Below are 22,094 nucleotides of genomic sequence, written 5' to 3' on the forward strand. Positions count from 1 at the left end.
TGCGACGCCCAACGCGTCTCGATTCCTACAGAGTGGGTCCAGGAACACTCTTCTGATCAAAACTAGACATGGTTGCCTCACTGGGAATTCCGCGATCGTTCATTAAGTAAAATATGGCGCTTCAGTCTTCGATCGCTATTCTTTATTTTCAATTACCGGTTTCGGGCTAGCTGCCCATCTTCAGATCATATGTTGTAGTTACAGAGTAACTTGTCCGTACAGAACACACACTTCACTGTCATAAGTAAAGTGAACTATGTGTTCTGTACGGACAAGTTACTCTGTAACTACAACATATGATCTGAAGATGGGCAGCTAGCCCGAAACCGGTAATTGAAAATAAAGAATAGCGATCGAAGACTGAAACGCCATATTTTACACTCTTCTGAGTTTAAAAACTTCCGCCTTCCACCAAACTCCCCAGACATGAACAATATTGAACAGCCGGCCGCGGTGGTCTAGCGGTTCTGGCGCTGCAGTCCGGAACCGCGGCACTGCTTCGGTCGCAGGTTCGAATCCTGCCTCGGGCATGGGTGTGTGTGATCTCCTTAGGTTAGTTAGGTTTAAGTAGTTCTAAGTTCTAGGGGACTGATGACCTCAGCAGTTGAGTCCCATAGTGCTCAGAGCCATTTGAACCAATATTGAACATACCTGAGATGCCTTGCATCGTGCTGTTCAGAAGAGATCTCCGAAACCTCGTACTCTTACGGATTTGTGGACAGCCCTATAGGATTCATGGTGTTAGTTCCCTCAACTACAACTTCAGACATTAGTTGAGTCCATGCTACGTCGAGATGCGGCACTTCTGCGTGTTCACAGGGACCCTACATAGCATTAAGCAGGTGTACCAGTTTATTTCGCTCTTCAGCGTATATTTAACAATGAATTCAACACAAATAGTCTTCGTTGACCGTCACAAACAAGTAACAAACTGTGTAAATACTTCCAAGCAAAAAAATAAGTCCACGACTAAACGCAAGTCTTTGATACTAGTGTTGGTGAACGAAATTACGCAATGAAAGCTTCTACAGTCAGAATTTGTTCTTCACTAGTTCGAGTACCACATGGTTAAGTTGTCGTCCTCCTTCACATCGGAACAGTTACTATCTCCACGAGTTCGCAGTGTCTATAGATTTGTGAAATTAGTCTGACAGAATAGCAGCAAACCCGCGCGCATTTTGCCGCGGTCACTCGGCGGCGTGCTGTCTAGGTGGCGCTGGTTCCGGAGCAGATTTCTTCTCTTGGCTGACTGCGTCGTAACTGCCACGATCGGCGTGGGTGCGGTACCAAATACCCGCACGGTGGAGCTGAGGATACGACACTGGCTGATGCAGGAAAAGGTTCATGGCAGGAGCGACGTCTCTTGCTGATTTCCACGCCCTCTGTTCTTTGGTCCGGTGTACGTGAAGGCCCTCTGCAAGTCGCGCTGCAAATGGCGTATCTGGAACGTCGTCCTGCCGCAGGGGCTGGGCTGGCAACCAGGCTGACGGCGGTGTGTTGCACTGTGGCTTTTGCGACACGCCAGGAAACTTATTTCACAAATTTCTTTCTCTATAAATGCAGTTCAGCAAGAACATCTTCAAGTACTCGTTTCATATCTCCATTGGACAATTCATGTAACGCCATGAATTCTTCTCGTTGTTCACTATTTAAGACTACTTCACTGGTTGAAATCGGAAACAGCGAATAAAATCCAGACAGAACATTCTTGTGTTATATAAACATTAACGCTGTAATCAAACGATCTCAGAATGTGATTAAGGCCGCCCCTTAGTAGCACTCTTCAGGAACTCGCATCAAGTAGTGTCGTGTATCGGTTTGGGTCTCAATCTTCTGGGAAAGCGGCACTGTGCTGTCCAACTGTAGACTAATTTCAGGTGTTCACATAAAACCGTCCTACACTTTTTTTAGCTTCAGACCTCAGAATTTCCAGTTCTGCTTTAGTGTCTTGTGGTACTTCTGACGCTTCTCTCAAATTCAAAGTTCGTTTCTGAAGTCACATTTCCACCCAAACAGATTTGTCTTCTGGGACGTATCTCTTCTTTTAAAGCGTTTAAAAGTCCGCTAGAAACAGACTATTTGTGATGTATTGAAAAAAACTCACCATGAAAAATCACCTCAGGTGAAATGTACAAACAACAAATCTCATTCAAGCTGAGTAGTGTCACCAAACGTTTTGATATTTCTGCGGACTCTAATCACCGTTTGACGCCCATGTGAATCAACATACGCTCAGTGATTGGTCAGTGATTCTAGGACACTGCTACCAAGCTTTATGCCGCTGAAAATAAGTTCAACTTGTGCAATACGAATGCAACTCAGACATTGTTAAAGCATGAGAAACTGTGAAGTTTTTGATAGCCAGTATATTGTTTAAGCCATGTTTCTTTTATTTGAAATTCCAGTAATCCCAGAAACAATAACGCCGCTCTATAGACATAGATATAAATAGATATAAGTTGTAGGTGCTAAGTGGTATGTGAAGTGTGTAGTAAACAAGGAGAATAACTTTGTCGGCACATTGAACAGGCGCGTAAAATGGGTAATATTATCTATCTGCTACAAAATGATGGAACGGTAGGCATGCGTGCACGTAGATAAGCAGCAGCTGTGGTATAAATTACACATGCAAGAAACAAAATTATGAGAAAGCATATCATAGATATGTTCACGTTCAATTTGTTTTCCAACTGAGACGCAACACGAGCTCACTGTGCTACTCTGGTGCTGCAGCTGTTCGGCAACTGAAGCTGGCAGGAGTCGCAAGCGTAGGAAGCCGATGCAAAGTCTACTGATGTGTATCGGTAACAAGTAGGAAGCCAACCTCAATAATCATTTACATCTCGCTGCTACCAAGTTAAGCAACCTAACAGCCATTTTGAAGGCCAAAAATTGAATCTCGTATTCATTACAACTAACAATCGCCACATCTTAAAGTGAGCGACTTAAAAAATCCCTTCATGGCTCTGAGAAAGGGACTGGGTGTTCGACCCCCCCCCCCCATTCCGTATCTACTCCCCTGTGTGCAACAGTTCTAGGTACAATGAGATTTTCACTTTGCTGCGGAGTGTGCGCTGATATGAAACTTCCTGGCAGGTTAAAACTATGTGCCGGACCGAGACTCGAACTCGGGACCTTTGCCTTCGAGTCTCGGTCCGGCACACAGTTTTAATCTGCCAGGGAGTTTCAACAGTTCCAGCTATTACATCGTGCGCCTTTCCATCAATGCTAGGGAAAAAAGTGTTAAAAAAATCTTCTCGCACTCTTACCGGATTTCTCTGAACTCTAACCCCTCGCAGTTCGACGCAAACAATAAATCAACACTGTCCCTTCTGCGCGTGCAACGTATGTAGTGACGACTGCACTATAATCTACTTCAAACCTTCGATCGCAAAGAGTCAAGGTGACTGCAAGTTATTCACAGCCCAACAGTTCAGCGTGTATGGGACGTCGTATTTCACGATATTGTTCTCAGATCACATTTACGGCGATTCATCTGACTCAGTGCACTGGTTTGAAAATCAGTTCAGTGTTTCCAGAGGAAATCAAAAATGATAAAATTACTGTTTATTGATACATTCGTTACTAAGTGGACACGAATTACATCAAAGGGGATCACATGGAGAAACAAGCAAGGTGGACTTGTAGCAAAGCGAGCACACGTGCTTCTGAGGGATTCAGTATGAAATTGATAAGGCCCTACAATGCCGGAGCCCCAAAATCCTGCACCAGTACTGAAATCTGCAGCACGTCGTCGGTAGGCAGCGTCCTGATGACGTAGGCGCCGCCTTCTGCCGTGCAGCAACACTATGTCAGCCCCTGACCGCGAAGGCTATCCGAGAATTCAGTTCTTCCGAAAAAGAGCGACCCAGTCCCAAAACCGTCCGACTGCGAGGAAGATCAGATCCCAAATCCACTGCCCGCTCAACGCAAGAGCGAAGCCAACATTGCTCATCTCCCTACTCTCCTCGAAAACCGCGAATCAGCATTCAGTGCTGATTCTAAAATTCCCCCACACTGTTTCCGAACATCATTCGCGCCAATAGCGACCGTTCCCTCCAATTTCGAGCAGGTCTTTGTGATGTCAACTAGCCTCAAGTTGACCAATCATGCCTCTGCTATTCAGCTGAGGGGAACTGAACTTTCCGTTTGACTGGCTACGAAAACAATCTGCCTAGACCGCTGGCCATCCGGCGCCAGACAGTCGCACCCAGCAGGTCACGGTCCACAAGTGTTCCCAGAATCAAGAGGACAGCGCAGTCAGTCGGTGCCAGGAGTCTTCGTTCCGGACGCGCCAGAACGGTAAACACACTCAGACGTCTCGCAGGTCGTTTCGCCCTGCAAACAGTAGGCGAAACTCGACCGACGTCAGTCGTTCTGCCATGCGCTTAAGCCTATTGTACGAACCCCTCAGAATTCAGGGAAGTGCAGCCCCCAACCGGAAATGCTGTGTGCCACGCACAGGCCACCCAGGGAAATAAAACAACATCTTTAGGAATCAAGTGAAAAGTATTTTTTGAGCTCTCAGTGCAAATACCCTCATTACAATAACCTTATTCAGTCTGTTACTACCGTGCAATGACATATAACATTAATAAAATTGACGAAAATGAGAGGAGATATGCAAAAGAGGGCATGGAACCTCTCAAAGGTTAATGCCTATCACATTTATCGTGACTAGAAGTACAGACTTTTTGACATTTAAGTAAGTAAAGTAACAGACAGTATGTACAATTATGCGACCCGTATTAATGTATGGAACTGTCGTCTGTACATTGAGCACGAAGATGCCGAGAAAAATTATGACCTTGGGAAAAACGGGTTAAAAAAAGCCTTTCGGCTTGCGTCAGAAAACTGCATTTTATAGAAGTAAGGCAAACACAGAAATCCACACGCTGTTCATTGAACCAGCTGTGACGCATACAATTGACAGCAGGACCACTCATGACTGGTGCATGTGTTGAGAAGAGAAAAAAGGTTGGATACGGCAGTGCTAAAAGGGAAGCCGCAAGCGGTCACACTTTGTAGCGCGAAGCTGAGGTGAGTGTCTGGAGTCGACAATGACCTGGAGGCGCTGGAAAGTACGTAACGAGCAAGTGTCCAGCAGCACGGCCCAAGAGTGAGGCAGAATACCGGCTTCGTTTCACGTGGCCAAAGTAGTCACCCAGAAAGTAATTGAAGTGTGGAGGGAATGGACGCCGAGGTCGTGGGAGGAAAATGATACGGAAAAAGAGCTGGCACTCCGTTAGAGTCGAAAGTATTCTAAGTTTCCGTGTAATTAATCATGACGTATTGCGTGGCAGAAATAAACCTATGCGACGCTAAATATTTCGCTGCAAGGTGATGCGCGGCAACTGCCACGCGCGGTCGGCGCTCGGTGACACCTTCGAAGCGATGCCTGGGACCAGATTATCCGTAAGTTTTGGCAGGTGGGGAGCACTTGCCTACTGCCTAGCGTACTGGTGGGAACATATTTAAATATTTTCTAATAGGGCGTTTCAATACCTTCGAATAATCATAGCAATAAAGTTAAAGATCGATTTTCGTTGGTCCGATTGCGTAAATTCTAAAATTATGTGATACAGTTATATTCCGTGAAAATCTCATCCTACGATTAATACTAATTAGAAGCAAAGTGGAGTACTATTTGTAGTTCGCATCAGTGAGTCATTTACAATAGCCAAGCTGCAGTTGTTTTATTTTGTTATTCAGACGTCTGTTGTCTTCTGGTAGTGTATGTTAACTTGTCTTTACACTATAGTGCAGTAGTGTTATCCAGAGACACTCTCGCGCAGATCACGTTGTTTGTTAGTAAATTAATTTAGTGCTACATGTAAAATCTGTTTAGGTCATCAGTCAGTGATAAGTTAAGTAACTGTAGCTATAAATTTAAGCAGACGAAACTGCCACAGTTAACATGACGTAGAACCTGAATTTCGCAAACAGTTCATTTGAGAGGACGTACTATCCACATTTTCTGTAGAATTTATTACTCAGTTCAGCGGTTCATGTTGCGGTTAGCCGTCTTCACGGTGATGGCATATTCGGACTCGATCATCGCATATTCGGACTCGATCATCGCTCGGGTGCAACAAGAAACGTTAGTCATTCGAGCAGCTGACACTTCTTCACTGATCCGCGGTCCATTCTCGATGATGCCGTGCCCACTCACAGTGTAACTGGCGATATCGATGCGTCAACATCGGAAAAAGTAGGGGTCGTATGCTGCGAAGTCCCACTTTAGCGTGCTGAACAACGTGCCCCGAAAGATTTGTGGCAACATCAGCAATGTGCTCTGTCGTTAAATCCGCCTCATATCTGTGCCCACCTCGTTTTACAGTGCGGGCAAGCCTCCAACCACCTTGATCTGGATGAGGCGTGGATCTCCAGCACCTTGCCGCCTACTGGTGTTCACACCGATCTTCGATCACTTTCGCACACGTGCTGACGACAGCACCACCCCAATAGCCGACCATCTTCGTCGTTTCGGAAATCCTCGCTCTCGGACAAGTGGCCACAACCACCTGCCCTTTGTCACGGTCGCCTCTGTTTGTGGACTTCCCAATGCACGACCCGCGTCGTCGCTACGACGTTTTCCATCCGCCTGTGCTCCGCTCGTAAACTGCGCTCACCCCGCCACGCGGTCGCCACGCCTCCACGCAGCGTTCAGCCCGGCCGCGGACTGAGCCACCTGAGTCGTGCTGGCCCCGGCTTATGCGTTGGTTTAAACCTTGGCTGTTATTCTGCGTTTGGTTTCCCGCGGCTATTGCGGTTATGCCGTGGTTCTTTCTACGTGTAGCAGCAGCGGTGTGTATCGATATTCGCATGTTGAACATACGCAGACCGACCCCCGAAAACTTCTGGGCGCCGCTGGCAGTACTGCCTTTTCTTATTGGTGTTTGATTGTGTATTTTAATGGCTCATAGCCGATGGTTTAAATTTGTATGCTTTCAGTTGTGTCTTAAATAATGGGCCTTCAGCCGTTTTAAAATTGAAAGTTCCTTATTTGTCAAGTCTTGAATAGTTTGGGCCTTCAGCCTCATTGAAAATATATATATAATATATATATATATATATATATATATTTTTTTTTTTTTTTTGTGGATAAAGCTTTGGGCCTTCTGCCTTTTGAAAATTTATTGTAGTTGTGTTTTTCAATCATGGGCCTCCAGTCGTCTTAAAATTTAAATTCCTTACTTGTTAAATCATAGATTGTTTAGGCCTTCAGCCCCATTAAAAGAAAATGATTTAAGGATAAATTCTTGGGCCTTCTACCTTGTAAAAATTTATATTGCAGTTGTGTTTTGAAGCCGGCCAGAGTGGCCGAGCGGTTCTAGGCGCTACAGTCTGGAACCGCGCGACCGCTACGGTCGCAGGTTCGAATCCTGCCTCGGGCATGGATGAGTGTGATGTCCTTTTAAGTTAGTTAGGTTTAAGTAGTTCTAAGTTCTCGGGGACTGATGACCACAGTTGTTAAGTGCCATAGTGCTCAGAGCCTTCCCGGACCCGGGTTCCCGGGATCGATTCCCGGCGGTGTCAGGGATTTTATCTGCCTCGTGATGACTGGGTGTTGTGTGATGTCCTTAGGTTAGTTAGGTTTAAGTAGTTCTCAGTTCTAGGGGATTGATGACCATAGATGTTAAGTCCCATAGTGCTCAGAGCCATTTGAACCATTTGCTCAGAGCCATTTGAACCATTTTTTTGTGTTTTGAATCATGGGCCTTCAGCCGTTTTAAAAGTAAAATTCCTTATTGTTAAGTCTTGGATTGTTTGGGATTTCAGCCTCCTTTTTTTAAAAAATTATTTAAGGATAAATCTTTGGGCCTTCTGCCTTTGAAAATTTATTGTAGTTTTGTTTTTAAACATGGGCCTTCAGCCGTTTTAAAATTAAAATTCCTTACTTGTCGAGTCTTAGATTGTTTGCGCCTCATTTGAAATATTATTTAAGGATAAAACCTCGTGCTTTCTGCCTTTTGAAAATTTATTGTAGTTGTATTTTAAATCATCGGCTTTCAGCCGTTTTAAATATTAAAGAGGTTGTTTCCTTAAGCCATAAGATTGTGACATATTCAGTAGATAGTTAAGATCGGAAATTTGCGCTGTAATATTTGGGCAACTAAATAAAGTTATATATGTTCTACTGTAACTGACAGCCGCTCATTTTTGGCCCCTTTCCACAATTCCAACTACCCGTTCGGTTCTGCGGATTTAACCAGGCGTTTCAGCACCAATGTTCTGGCTCGCCGATGTGTTTACTGTGCGCCTTTTTTGCATGTACTTTCCATTTACGTTGTATGGTGTGACTGCAGATATTTGATCGATTACAGAATTCGTTCTTCAGGAAGCATATGTAACTTCATAGCAGAGAATCACTTTAATATGATATAGTTTGAAATGTTAGAAACAGACTGAAGAATGGATGTAGCGGCAATTTCTGCAGTCCAGCAAAATAGTTAGAAAGATGTACGTGCCGCATTGCTATGACAGCGGTTACTTGCTTAGGATAACAGCAGGTTTTCGATTGCGGACAGAGAAGCGTGGAATGGAAACAAGAGTAAGAAATCAAAGAGAAAGATACCTTGGGTAGCACCGTGCTTCGACGCGAGTCTGGAGACAAAGATATCAGGTGACTACTGGCGGCCCACAAAGGGCGAACTCGATGCGAGGAGTGGGACACGTAAGAGCGCAACTGAGGAAGCGATACTGCATTTCCCTCGCTGAGTGTCGTGTTGGGTACGTGTCAAGGAACTGGAATATCAGCAAGAAGCTTCTGAGCGAAATTCTAGAAAGGTCTGACGTTCAGTTTACTGGATTTGATGGAGCTTATCGTAGACGGCGGACAAATAAAACAGTTTGCTTAGTTTATCCATTTTGGTTGGAGTACACCGCAGCTGTTTTCGTAAAATACGCTGTGGAAATACTGCAACCAGCCACAACTTTTTTTGAAATGATATTATTGTACCATATGGGCTCAGTTCCGTATTTAATAATGTTACAGTAAAATCGTTAAAGGAAAAACAACATGTGGCTCGTTTAAGTATTTCCTGCAGTGAAACAAACACTGTGGTTTCCTAGCGCACTCTCGTGCTCTCAGAGGTTCGACCTCCTGCTATCTTATCCGCCTCTGTACTGCAGTGCTTTTCTTGTAGCTACTACGAATAAGGTCGCGTGATCTGCAAAGCAGAAACACGAGGAACAATGTAACATACGTGGCGCCTGTGCGTGAGTGATGACGCTGTGGTGGTGTCGCTTTAGCTGACATCCAGCATCACGCTGTAGAGAAGCCATGCCGCGGACGGTACCCACGGAAAGTTTACGAGCTGTAACTGAGCAAAAAGTGTTCATCCACGAAAGAAGTGGCTTATTTGTGAGTATTGTTGATCTATCTGGGATCCCTATCAGGTAGGACTGATAGAGACGATAGAGAAGATCCAACGAAGAGCGTCGATGCGTATAGCTGGCGAGAGAGCGTTACGGAGGTGCTAAACAAACTCCACCTGCCAGTGGAGTTTGTTCTCTTACAAGAGAAGCGTTATGCATCACGGAGAGGTTTACTATTGAAGTTACGGAACAGTACTTTTCAGGGACATCTCGCTTATTGACCACGAGGAGAAAATTTGAAAAATTAGAGCCAATACAGAGGCTTGCCGACAATCATTCTTACCACGCACTATTCGCGAGTGGAACAGGGTTCGAGGAATCAGATAGTGGTACAGAAAGTACCCTCCGCCGCACACCATTAGGTGGCTTGCGCAGTGCGATGTAGATGTAGATGTACTTCTCTTCGCTTCAGAAGCTCAGTTTACACAAGCGAACGAGCGTCAGCGAACAAGAATTCTCTCTGGTGCTAACGATGGGCGAGCGCGAGCGAACTGCATCCTGCCGCATTCGCTATTCCTTCCTCATGTTCCGCTGGTTGTCGGTTTACTAGCGAACCGTCAAAGGAAGCTGGCATCCTCTTCGCGTAGCTGATAGCAGTGCAGAAGTTTGCTATCTTGTCTACTTTTGTTGGTGACAGGAGTTGCGCGAGTGATGCAGTGGTGTCAAAAGAATGTAATTTCGCTGACAGATATAGATATCACAGGTGCATCTGGGACACAAGAGGTCCTCATCACGAATGCCGAAGGAAAAGCAATATGATTGGTAGAAAATTGCTGAAGCAGTCAGATGTCCGCCTGGGGACGTGAGAAATACTGTAAATTCAGTACGTGCTTACATCAGATGGGAACAGAGAGAATAAGCACAAGCTTAGTACTTCCTTTTATTAAAAAGAAAAAGCTCAGTAACATCTCTTAAAAGTATTCAAGCGTGGATTTATGCTGATTAAAATTAAAAATGTTTGGAAGACCTGATGCTTCTCATAGCTGACACTCATGTTAGCTGTAATTACATGACACATACATCACTGTTATGCTAGAAGTTTGTTTATGATGAATGAAACTGTTCCACCCAGTATCACACTGTCTGTCCTCTAACAAACTACACACGGTGTAATGGGTATAAAAGCAGATATTTACGTTGCTGACTGAGGACGGTTTACTGAACAAAGTTACATCAACGTTGACTTCATTTGCAGACTAGTTTTTATAGCTGGCAGGAGGATTCCGTTTTTAGGTTTGTTAGTACCTCCAAGTAACAAGAGCAAGCCATTGCTGCTTATATTCCCTTCGCAGCAGGTCAGATATTGAAGTGTGGACACATGGACACAAAACGATTAGGCCATGTGGCAGGTGTAGCCCACTTAGAGGTGCAGGTATGACCGTGCAGATAACATCCTGACGCCTTTGCAGGAAGACTGTTAGACGTAGACAAAAAACAACCAACACACTGGGTTGTGTACATATTGAGTTACCACATATAACAAAAAAAATGGTTCAAATAGCTCTGAACGCTATGGGACTTAAAATCTGAGGTCATCACTCCCCTAGAACTTAGAACTACTTAAACCTAACTAACCTAAGGACACCACACACATCCATACCCGAGGCAGGAATCGAACCTGCGACCGTAGCGGTCGCGAACTTCCAGACTGAAGCGCCTAGAAACGCTCGGCCACTCCCGCCGGCCACACATAACGATATCTGCACTTGTACCTAATACACTCCGTATATTAGATTCTATCAAGTAGCCTAAGTAAGAAAGTAAGAGACGATCGGTCGCGAAATGTAAACCAAAGTGAAAGTTCGATGAAGCTTTGCACAGATGTGCTGGGCAGTGTGTCTAGTATGGTCGTAGACAGAGTCACGTTACTCTTCTTAGTTCTATGCAAGGCGAGCGCGTAAAGGGGTCTAGAAAACAGTGTCTCCCGCCTGGTATGGGTTTATGCCGAGAGATTACGCTTGATCATGTGCAACCCCACATAGCGTAACTGTGATCCGTTTCCTTCTTCATGGTGGTTCTCGTCCGCGCATTGCAGGGGCAATGAGGATGCTCCTGCTACGCCTTCAGTGGGAAGTATCTGATCACCCACAACACGACCCGCACTTGGCTGTCTCTAATTTTCATCTCTTCTCAAATGATCCGCTGGCCACGAAGACAACATTTTCGCGCCGACAATGAGCTGCAGTTCAGTGTAGAAAATTATCGGAAAACACAGGCGGCTGCCTTTTATGACGAGGGTATTAGAAGCTTGATACAACGCTACGTCAGATGTCTAAGGCGGACGGGAACTACGTAGAGAAGTAGCTGAAAGGTGCAGCTAACTGTTGCGAATAAAACAGTTTTGATTTTCACTCTGCTTTCCATTTCGCTACCGATCGTTCCTTACTTTACGAATAATCCTCGTGTATTTCACATTTTATTAATCATATTTTTTAAGTTATCTAATTTGCACATACCTCAATGCTTGCAACTGCCAGTAGCCAGAGTATTAAATGTTTCTTCAGGCTGTTTTGGCCGTCGGTAATTAGTGTTCTGCTTTCACATTTCCTTGTCAATTCTAATCAAAACCCAGCGAAAAACTACAACTGAAGTATGTTTCGAATAACGCTAAGTAAGGCTGCAGCTGTAATTCAATATTAAGTGCACCACTTTCACGCATTTCACACTTTCCTACAAATTCAGACACCTAAATTCCTCTGTTTCTACGCCATTTCACTTACTTCGTCAAAATTAGTGCACTTACTAGCCAAAATAATGCCTCTCCGATTATAAAAGCTGTGAACCGAGGCTGCACAGAGCGTCCCAGGAGAAAGTGGTCAATACAGGAACGACCGTTCGGAGGAACAAACTCTAGTGAACATAGGCTCCTAAATGAATGCCTTAAGAGCGATGAGTACTTCTTCATCTTTGCTACTTTGAAATAAATCTCTTCTCCTGCAATATATGTCCATATATCGTGCGGTGTTCATATGGACCAATACAGGAGAAATTGTCCAGTAAACGTGGGCACTACAGTGGTATGAGCTATGAGCGCCTGTTCATCTTCGCTACTGTGAAATAGATTCTTGTTCTGAACGGCTGCTCACCGGTCTTAACGTACGCATTTTACAGCCCAGGTTTACCAGAATATTTTTCCTTGTTTTGGTCCGTGTGATGTCGTTCATTATGGACACCGTAGCAGGCAGAACGCCCCCCTGCAGCTGTAGTCAACGATGTGACGGTCTCGCCAATCCGCGACTGACTGGAAGACACACCTCCTGCTCTACCAGCGAGTAGTGCCTCCAGAGAGACTGATTAAAGAAGACACAGAACCGACAACGACCAGTTTCACATCGGAGTTCCGCGAGTGCGTTAGCAGCCTTATTCGTAGTTCCTCTGTACTGTGATTGCTTACGACGACTGGGATCTGACTACTGGACTTCTGGAATGGAAGTAGACTTGCAGCATGTAATTTAAATAAACACTGGTGTCACTCATGTTACCATCCGACTACGTTATTATCGCACTGCCGTGGTCATTATTGGGAAGAGGCTGTGACGTCACAGTAAACGAGTACAGGCATGACTACGGGAAACTCATCGTACAGTGAATGATTTCAAGACAATTGTCCATATCCTATCAAGTGGTTCGGCGTGTACCCGTGAAATATCGCGCTAAAAACTCACGAAAAGCCGACTGAAGCGCCCTCGCATCCAGGTGCAATAGCATTACGGTCGACTTTTATGTGTAATTCTGATTATATCTGCTTTCTGTCTAAGTATGCACCTTTTACTCGGCACCCACATCTCGTGGATCCAGCAGTCCATTCTAACTCCTCGCAAAGCAAAGGACTTGCCGTAGAAGAGATTTGTTTTACAGTATCGAAGATCAAGAAACGCTCATACCCCTTAAGGTATGCATTTTAGGTCGCGTGTTTAACAGACTTTTTTGCTTCGAACGAACTTCCTGTCACATCCCTGAATATTTACCATTCCTCCTGGGACGCTCTGTACAGTGTTGTATTCTGTGTGCCCATTATTAGCAGCAAAAAACTATAACGTAACATTTTTTATTACATGTGAAAATTTTAATGCAAACACACATACATGAATAAGAAGACAATTAATATTTTTAAAGAGTAAGTGCTAGTTTCACAAAGGAAATATTTTTGTATTGTATCCAATAGTTAAATGAAACTACACTCTAAATTTAATTCGTAAGAAAATTTCCTTTAGATGTGAAAATACCTCTTGTAATTATGCGCTAAATGCAAAACAGTTAACTGTTTATAAGAGTCAAGTATCTTTACCAAAATTATTTCTGCACTGTATCCAATAGTTTTATGTTAAACAGTACGTTAAGTGAAGTAGTAAACTGTTCCATTTCCATCATTAAACCACAGGATAAATTAACCACTTGTATGCAGATGGCAACACATGGATCTTATGAAATAGCCTTTTAGAATCTTTAGTATTCCAGACACCAATGCATTTAACCACACTGGGCTGGTTAGTTTTCAAACCTTGAAATATTATTGTTGGAGGTTATATTAGTCTTGTACATAAAATAGGAGCTATTAAATTTCAAACCATACCCTGCTATTGTTCACAAAATAGTTTTCTCCTGGATAGTTGTGAAACAGAAATTTTCTTTTTCGTCTTCCCGTATTTTTCTTACACTTTTCCGTAACTATTGCCAAGTTTGTATGTCAAGTGACATCTGTCCTCAGGTAGGTGACAAGTAATCTTCAGATGATTTAAAATGTCTTCTTGTAGAAACTAAAATTGGGTCTTAGCCAAATAACGGAAAAAAATAAGAAATAATAATTACACTGACATATAATATTTCTGTAAGTTTTGCTGGTTTTTCGAGATTGTTGTAATACGTTGTTTTGTACTAAATAATGACTTAAATAAATTGATTGATGATTCAATCAGCGGTGTGACCTAAAATCCAAATGGCGGCATTTTGTTTCCTGCGGGGATATCATATTTTTTCTGGTCTGGTTAATTCCATGATGTCAACGTTGTGCGGAACCGTGCGGTCAGTTATCGCGTCTGCCTTCTCATGTGTGCCGTGATCACTCCAGCTGTAGCACAGGTGAACCTATGAATTAAGATTTCTACGTGACCGCATGTCGTACAAGTGGATGTGGAGCTCATGTGGATGTTGTGGAGTTTCTCAAGGTAGGAACTTTGTCGTTGATGGTTAGATACCACGTAGACCGGATGCGTGATGGCAATACAGAGCTATGGATATTTCGCCAGATGGTATTGCAATTTGCTTGCGGGTATTTTTGAATGAATCTGTTTTCTCTACCATCTGTTGTGAGAAAACTATGGATTTTCGCGTTGATATATGGTGAATGGATGTTGTCAGCTTGTCGTAACTAAAGTCACAGTAGTGGAGTCTAATACGACCTAAGGTTATAGGTATCATAGCTCAGTTACGGGTGGTATTATACTGCATGGCTTTCAGTTTAGCATTACGTTCTTAATTAATTTCGGTTTGTCATTTTTGATAGTTTTAGGCATACGATTGATTAGTAAGGTCCGACACTTTGAAACTTCTTTCTTAAAAATTTTACTTAAACTGCTGAGTGAAATTGACTGCAACTGAACCTACTTTCTCTTTACTTATTTTTATCATGACAACACTGACCCACAATATTCTAGCGCAACGCAATATCACTGCTCAAAAGAAAAGTACAGCCTGAATTCAAATAATTAATTCAAAGGAATGGCCCTGACTAAAAAGGAATCTTAACAATAACCTATACATTTCGTTAAGCACTTACCGTACAAAAATCTCCATTACGCGAACTACTGAAACACAGCGAGCCTCAATACTGCCAGCTAAATAAAAGATTATAACTACTGAAGTCACTAACCACTAATAGGCATGTTGTTACCAAAGGAAAAATCCTGACATCCAGTACAAGGGTATATAATCATGACTAATTTTCAATCTCCAAGTCGGATACTTCCAGATCTTTAGCCTACGCTAACACTTCAGACCCCTACCCTCCATCAATGCTAACTTCTCACCTTTAACATCCATCACTGCTGGCTGTTCACCTCCAACTGCCCACCAGTACTTCCATCACTGCTTGGGACTAACTTCCAACTGCCCAACACTACTGGCGATTAACTTCCAGCAACGAGTTCAACCAGTCACAGAGTCTCTTATAAAGAAAGCGCAAACATGGATCCAATGCAAAGCGCTACACGCCTCTGCCAACACAGAAGCAGCCCTCTTATAACTTATGTCTAGCGCTGATAGGACCAATTCCTCCTTGTCGGATTGGAAAGGTCAACGTTTCAAAGATTACTTTGAAAATGAGGCCTCTGATAACATACTAACAAAACGCCTTCTATATGCTGTCTGCTAGGTGATTTGAGACTGGTAGGATTTGGACTAGGTGGTACATTCAGCTCGCTATAGACATTCTGCCTGTGTGTAAACTTTGCAGGAGACCTAAGTCCCTGTCTGGCTCTGATATTGTGCAGCATGCCTGTCCAGATTTTTGTCGACATCACGTCTGGCACTTCATCACAGTAAACTCCGAAAGATTTTTAACGCTACGCTGGTTATGTGATTGTCTCTTCCGTTCACTGTAGTGCAAATGCTTATTCACAGACACAAGCGAATGGTGTTGCACGCTGGCGAGTTATCTGCGAATACTCATTCCCTTGTGTTCACGTGAGGTGTAAACATGGCGACAGGCTTTTTGGAGGACACAACCTATAAGGGACATGAGGCACGGTGCTGCTCTCGAGGAATTTGCGCCGCGGAAATCCTTCAAAGTTTTCACCAACTGACAGCCGCCACTTTTTTGGAATTTGGACAGACAAAAGTTGCATCTTTTTCATTAGTGGTTATGTAAGACTTCAGCAAGATGCTATTTGTCTAAATCTTCCGCGTGTGTGTGTGTCTGAGTGTGTGTCGGGTACAGCGGTGGTAAGAAGACAACGAAAGCGTGTGGAAGTCACTTTACTTTTGAGCAGAGGCAGGAAGATTAACACTGAATGTTCCGCCGACGAAGAGGTCGTTATTTACGAGACACAATCTCAAATTTCGGAAGAATTTGGAAGGAAATCGAACGCCTCCATATGACAGGAATTGGAACGTTGCTGTCGACACTGAGTAACAACTTTTGGATTGAAACGGGGCGCCAGCCGGAGTGGCCGAGCGGTTCTAGGCGCTACAGTCTGTAACCGCGTGACCACTACGGTCGTAGGTTCGAATCCTGCCTCGAGCATGGATGTGTGTGAAGTCCTTAGGTTAGTTAGGTTTAAGTAGTTCTAAGTTCTAGGGGTCTGATGACCTCAGAAGTTAAGTCCCATAGTGCTCAGAGCCATTTGAACCATTTTTTTTTTTTTTTGCAAAGCACCGCTCAAGCATATTTCTACTGGAAAACGTCTGAAAAGTGCCGGTTATTGTTGGAACACTCGTGGTGAAGTTTCCGAACTTGGCTAACGCAGATCAAGGCGGCGCCTCCTGCTGGTTTTTTTGGTGAGATCGTACGATTTTCTTAGTGCTAGTCAATGCATTGCTATTATTATTTTTTGCATCAACTTACGGCAAGCCTTTCAACGTCTGTGTTCCCTTCACGTATGATAAATTCATTGAGTTTATTGACGACTACTGTAAACTGGAACACGCGAATGAATCTGAGACTTAATCACTCGTCATCCATTCTTGTTCAGTGTTAACGTAGCCATTTTGAGCTGGAATTAAGTCGGAGAGATCCTTTTGTAGCTTCCTGTCGCCCATTATCTTTGAGTGTTGTAGAAAAGTTACTGGATAGTTGTTTTCCTTTGCGCGATTGGAGATAAGGTGAATGAATACTGGGCACAATTAAACAATGGCTCTGAGCACTATGGGACTTAGCTACTGAGGTTATCAATCCCCTAGAACTTTTAACTACTTAAACCTAACTAACCTAAGGACATCACACACATCCATGCCCGAGGCAGGATTCGAACCTGCGACCGTAGCGGTCACGCGGTTCCAAACTGACGCGCTTAGAACTGCACGGCCACACCGGCCGGCTGGGCACAGTTATTTCCTAGCCCCTTTCACTAACGTTTCATGAAGACCGTCCACTGTTATCTATTTATATATCAATTACTGGTGTACCTACGCATTCTCTTGCTGGATTTTGTGTACTGCTACTTAGCGACTCCTCCTTCTGTGTCAGTTCTTTTGTTCTTTGTTACTGGGTGAATACCGGGAAACTAAAACAGACCTCATCCACAAGTTGGATGATTTTCCCCAAGTTTTATTTCCAGCTTCGTCATTTACGGCCTGTCTCAGATCCTCAGAGCCTGAAACAGCTGCTGCTATGCATACGACGCTATTTAACTGCACTCTCTGCTCCAGATGACTTGCATTAATAGTTAAGTATGTTGATCGCCTGTAATTTTCAACTTGGACGAGCAGAGCATCGAGTGACCATATATTGTACATTTCTTATGGTCAACATTTGACGCATCCTCTTTCGTTTGTGTTCCTATATGTTCATGTGAGTCTGCACGGTATACAAATGGTACACACATACGCATTACGCCGATTATTCCTGTAAGGAAGATTACGGTTACAATAGAGTCGTTAAGTGCATGTTGTACATTATCATGACTGAACCATTCATGTATTTAGTAAATTGAGAATAGCTTGTTCTGTACCAGCACGAGCTCAGGTAGGTGGATGAAAAAGCCGTTTGGTGGTTCTCCGTTGTGAAAGGTAGTTATGTAGCATCGAGTGAAGTCGGATGCGTAGTAAAGGGCTTAAACAACCAAGAAATCGCTGCAACCCTAAACGACACCTGTCCTACAGAACTAACGAAGCATTTGCCCTAATCGACTTACGGACACCACTGAGAACTTAAACTGGATGGTCTGATCACGAATTAAATCCCGGACATTCCGAACTCGAGTACAGAGCCTAAAGCAATGGACCGTCTCGTTCCTTGTGAATTTCTAGTCTGCGTTTCTTTTCACAATTTGATCTTTGCAGACTAAGAGTAAAGACAAGCGATCATCTGCTGCAGGGCGGCTGTCTCTCTATCTCTCTCTCTCTCTCTTTCTGTCTGTCTCTCTCTCTCTCTCTCTCTCTCTCTCTCTCTCTCTGTGTGTGTGTGTGTGTGTGTGTGTGTGTGTGTGTGTGTGTGTGTGTGTGTGGCTTGGTTCAAATGGCTCTGAGCACTATGCGACTTAACTTCTGAGGTCATCAGTCGCCTAGAACTTAGAACTAATTAAACCTAACTAACCTAAGGACATCACACACATCCATGCCCGAGGCAGGATTCGAACCTGCGATCGTAGCGGTCGCTCGGCTCCAGACTGTAGCGCCCAGAACCGCACGGCCACTCCGGCCGGCTGTGTATGTGTGTGTTTGTGTGTGTGTGTGTGTGTGTGTGTGTGTGTGCGTGTGTGTTTAGTCACCTAATGAGAAAAAACCAGTTAACTAGACAAAAAATTTCAATTTTTTTTCTTTCATTCATTATTTTGTTTAAGACATACTATAAAACAAGTACTTAACTTACATTAATACATTGATAATGCTCACATAATGCTCCGTAAGTGAGACAAAGCAGCATGAGCTGCGATAACCGCCAAAACCTGCGTACAGGAAGTACACTCAGTGATAAAATTGAAGGGTTACTTTTTCCAAACGCCGTAACACTGTCTTCCAACCAGGACGACGTTTTTTAAACCTTTGATACAGCTGATATCCCCGCTGCATTCTGTTTCACACGGTTGTCATATGAGGTACTCCCATATGGACAAGAAGTGCATGATCTGAACAAGGATTATGATAATGTGCCAATTAAAATCTTACGAGAAGCATTGGTAGACAAAAGATATTCTATAGTCTATATCAGTCCAGCGAAAAGGCTCTGTAAAAATAATAAACGCGGACAAAATGGGCAATAGTTTGTCGGAAGAGGTTAAAGTTGACGAAACACTGACAATAAGTTTTTCAGTTCATTTATATATTCATACACCCCTCAAAAAGTGGAAGTGCTGAAGTATTAATATACGAGAAGGAAAACAACAGTTTGTGAACAACCGAGTAAATGTAGCCAAGGATTAAGAAAATATAAATTACGTGTTTAGAAAATTAGTGGAAGACGGCGGAGCAGGGTATACAGATATGCGTTGTGAACAGGCAGCGTACAGTCACAGCAAAGGTCTCACCTAAAATCTGAGAAGAGAGTTATTAAAATTACGGTATATTGATCATTTTTACTTATGGACCGTCTGACAGCAACTGAATAAAACACAATTTTAGTGCCATACGCGTTTCGCCTTTATTTTATGCAAGACACCATCAGTGGCAGGTGGCGTGGGCAATTTCTTACATATTACGCTCCTGTTGCATTTTTGGTGTTGTTCTTCTTCTTATGAATGCCAATTTGCGGTTTTCTTCCCACATTGCACTGCACTATGAACTGAACGCTTGTTTCAATGCAATGTTTTGCTTTCTGTTGCCGACTGTCCGGTAATTAAAAATTATATTATTAAAAATACAGCCTCATACAAGTATCTGGATGTCACACTGAAAGTGGATGAACGGATGTTCAAGATGTATAGAATAAAATAAGGATAGTTTACGTCATAATTAAGCAGCTGCATTCAGTATTATGAAATGAAAATATGCCGAAAGTTTGAGCCTATTGGTTTTCAAACAAGTCAGCAGTCCCGATAGTCTATTAGTGGGGCGTAGAGTATTCTGTGTAATAAATATGTGACGAAAAGTTGCTCTAGATGAGAGCAGCAACGAATCCTTAGAGGCTGCTTTCTGCCAAATCGGAAGTCAAGTCCCATTCCTAAATTTAGAGATGAAGCAAAGTTCCTGCAAGTTGGTCGCACAACGATCTTCTTTTGTCAGAGCTGAATGCCCCGTCTGTAACGAGATCATTAAAACGTGGTACTTCTTTAGTCCTGCCAACGCCCAGAAAAAAAAAACAGAAAGAAAAAGAATTAGCGACGGGCATTCGGCTGGAGTCATTTAACGGAATCACAGAACCTGCGTCACGGACCACAAGATTCGTGTCAAGCATCCAGCATTGTAAGCTTACATAATGACCGCCTATTCGCTGAGCGAGAATGGTAATTTACTTACATCGAATTAAGTCAACACAAGGAACATAAATCACAAACACGAGCGAAACAGAAAAATTCTAAATTAGAAAAGAACGTCACAATTGTTCTCTCTCTGTATAACAACGTTAATAACAATAAAATATTTAATTGGAAACATCTGGGCTTAGTAAGGAAGTTATTGATCATAAAATTTTGGGTTCTATCAAAAGTGCAAGTGATGAAGTAAATTTTCAATATAAAGTTTCAAATTCATCTCTCATGAGAACCAAGGCTTTCTATTCGTTATCTCATTTTGTCATGCAAATCTGACTTACACCAACAGAATAGTACTTAAAATTACCAAATATGCAGCAACCAGTCGCAAAATCACGTTTTATTTATTCACTTTTGCAAATCGATTTCAACTGATTAACAGCCATCATCGGTGCTACAAATACAAGAATAAAAATAATTAAAAACAGTCATCAAATGAATAAATGTACATAAAGCAATGTAAACCGATTAAATGTATATAGATGCATTAATCCATTGAAAATGAACATACAAATTTACATTTCAACCAATATGTACCCTGAGTAGTAATACTGTCTTAAACAGAGGTCAAACATAAAGTGATACATCGAGAATTGACTATGACAACGAGAAACCACCAGAGGGCGCTGCAAAGCAAACCCGCCCTCTATGCGTAAAAATACAGCTAAAATAAGAAATGATAAGAAGAAGAAAGAGGTAAGACATAGAAAATGAGGTAAAATATAATGATATAATAGTAAAATATTTACATGAAATGGATATATTGACAAAGATGTTGTCAACCACATAGTACAGTTATATACAACAAAAAGCGATTGTACAGATTAGTAAAAAGGAACTAACGTAGCTGAGAAGCACACCATCGAAAAAATTTTAAAAAATGTAGTTGCATATTTTTATCCAAGAGCAAAAGTTAATCATAATGCCAAAACGTAAAACGTTGTGCACCGATAATGGCTGTTAATCAGTTGAAATCGATTTGCAAAAGTGAATAAATAAAACATGATTTTGGGACTGGTTGCTGCATATTTGGTGATTTTATGGTTTACTGTCGCTGCACGACTTGGGAACCACATGGAACCCACCATTCAAAATAGTACTTAGCAAATGACGCTAAGGGCAAGTAAGTCCAGAAACGTTTTCGAAGTATTTATTTTATATAAGCATGTGATACTAAAATTTAGACGAGTATTACTTCAAATTATATTCATCGCACTGATATCCCGAGGATAACATTCATGTTGAAAGATGCAAGCTGAAACGAACAAACCTGTTCGAATATGGAACCAATGACAGAACTGCAACCCATGTGTGTTACTGTGGCGGAAGCAGTGTAAGACGAAAAAATGGAAAGGTGCGTCGTAATAGTAATCGTTCCTACAGTGTCCCACAGAGAAAGGAACACAGAAGCATGTGATACTGAGACGCATTCACAACAGAAAGGTGAGTGAAACGGATGTTGATCGAAGACAGACGCACTTGAAAGTAGTGATCCTCTTCTTATTTTATACTGATATGTTTGAGGAAGTTCCCTCCATCTTCAAATCACTTGTTGTAGTTACAGAGAAACAAGTCTTAATGGTACCTTTA

This window comes from Schistocerca cancellata, chromosome 3 (assembly GCF_023864275.1).
Source record: "Schistocerca cancellata isolate TAMUIC-IGC-003103 chromosome 3, iqSchCanc2.1, whole genome shotgun sequence".
Taxonomy (NCBI): domain Eukaryota; kingdom Metazoa; phylum Arthropoda; class Insecta; order Orthoptera; family Acrididae; genus Schistocerca; species Schistocerca cancellata.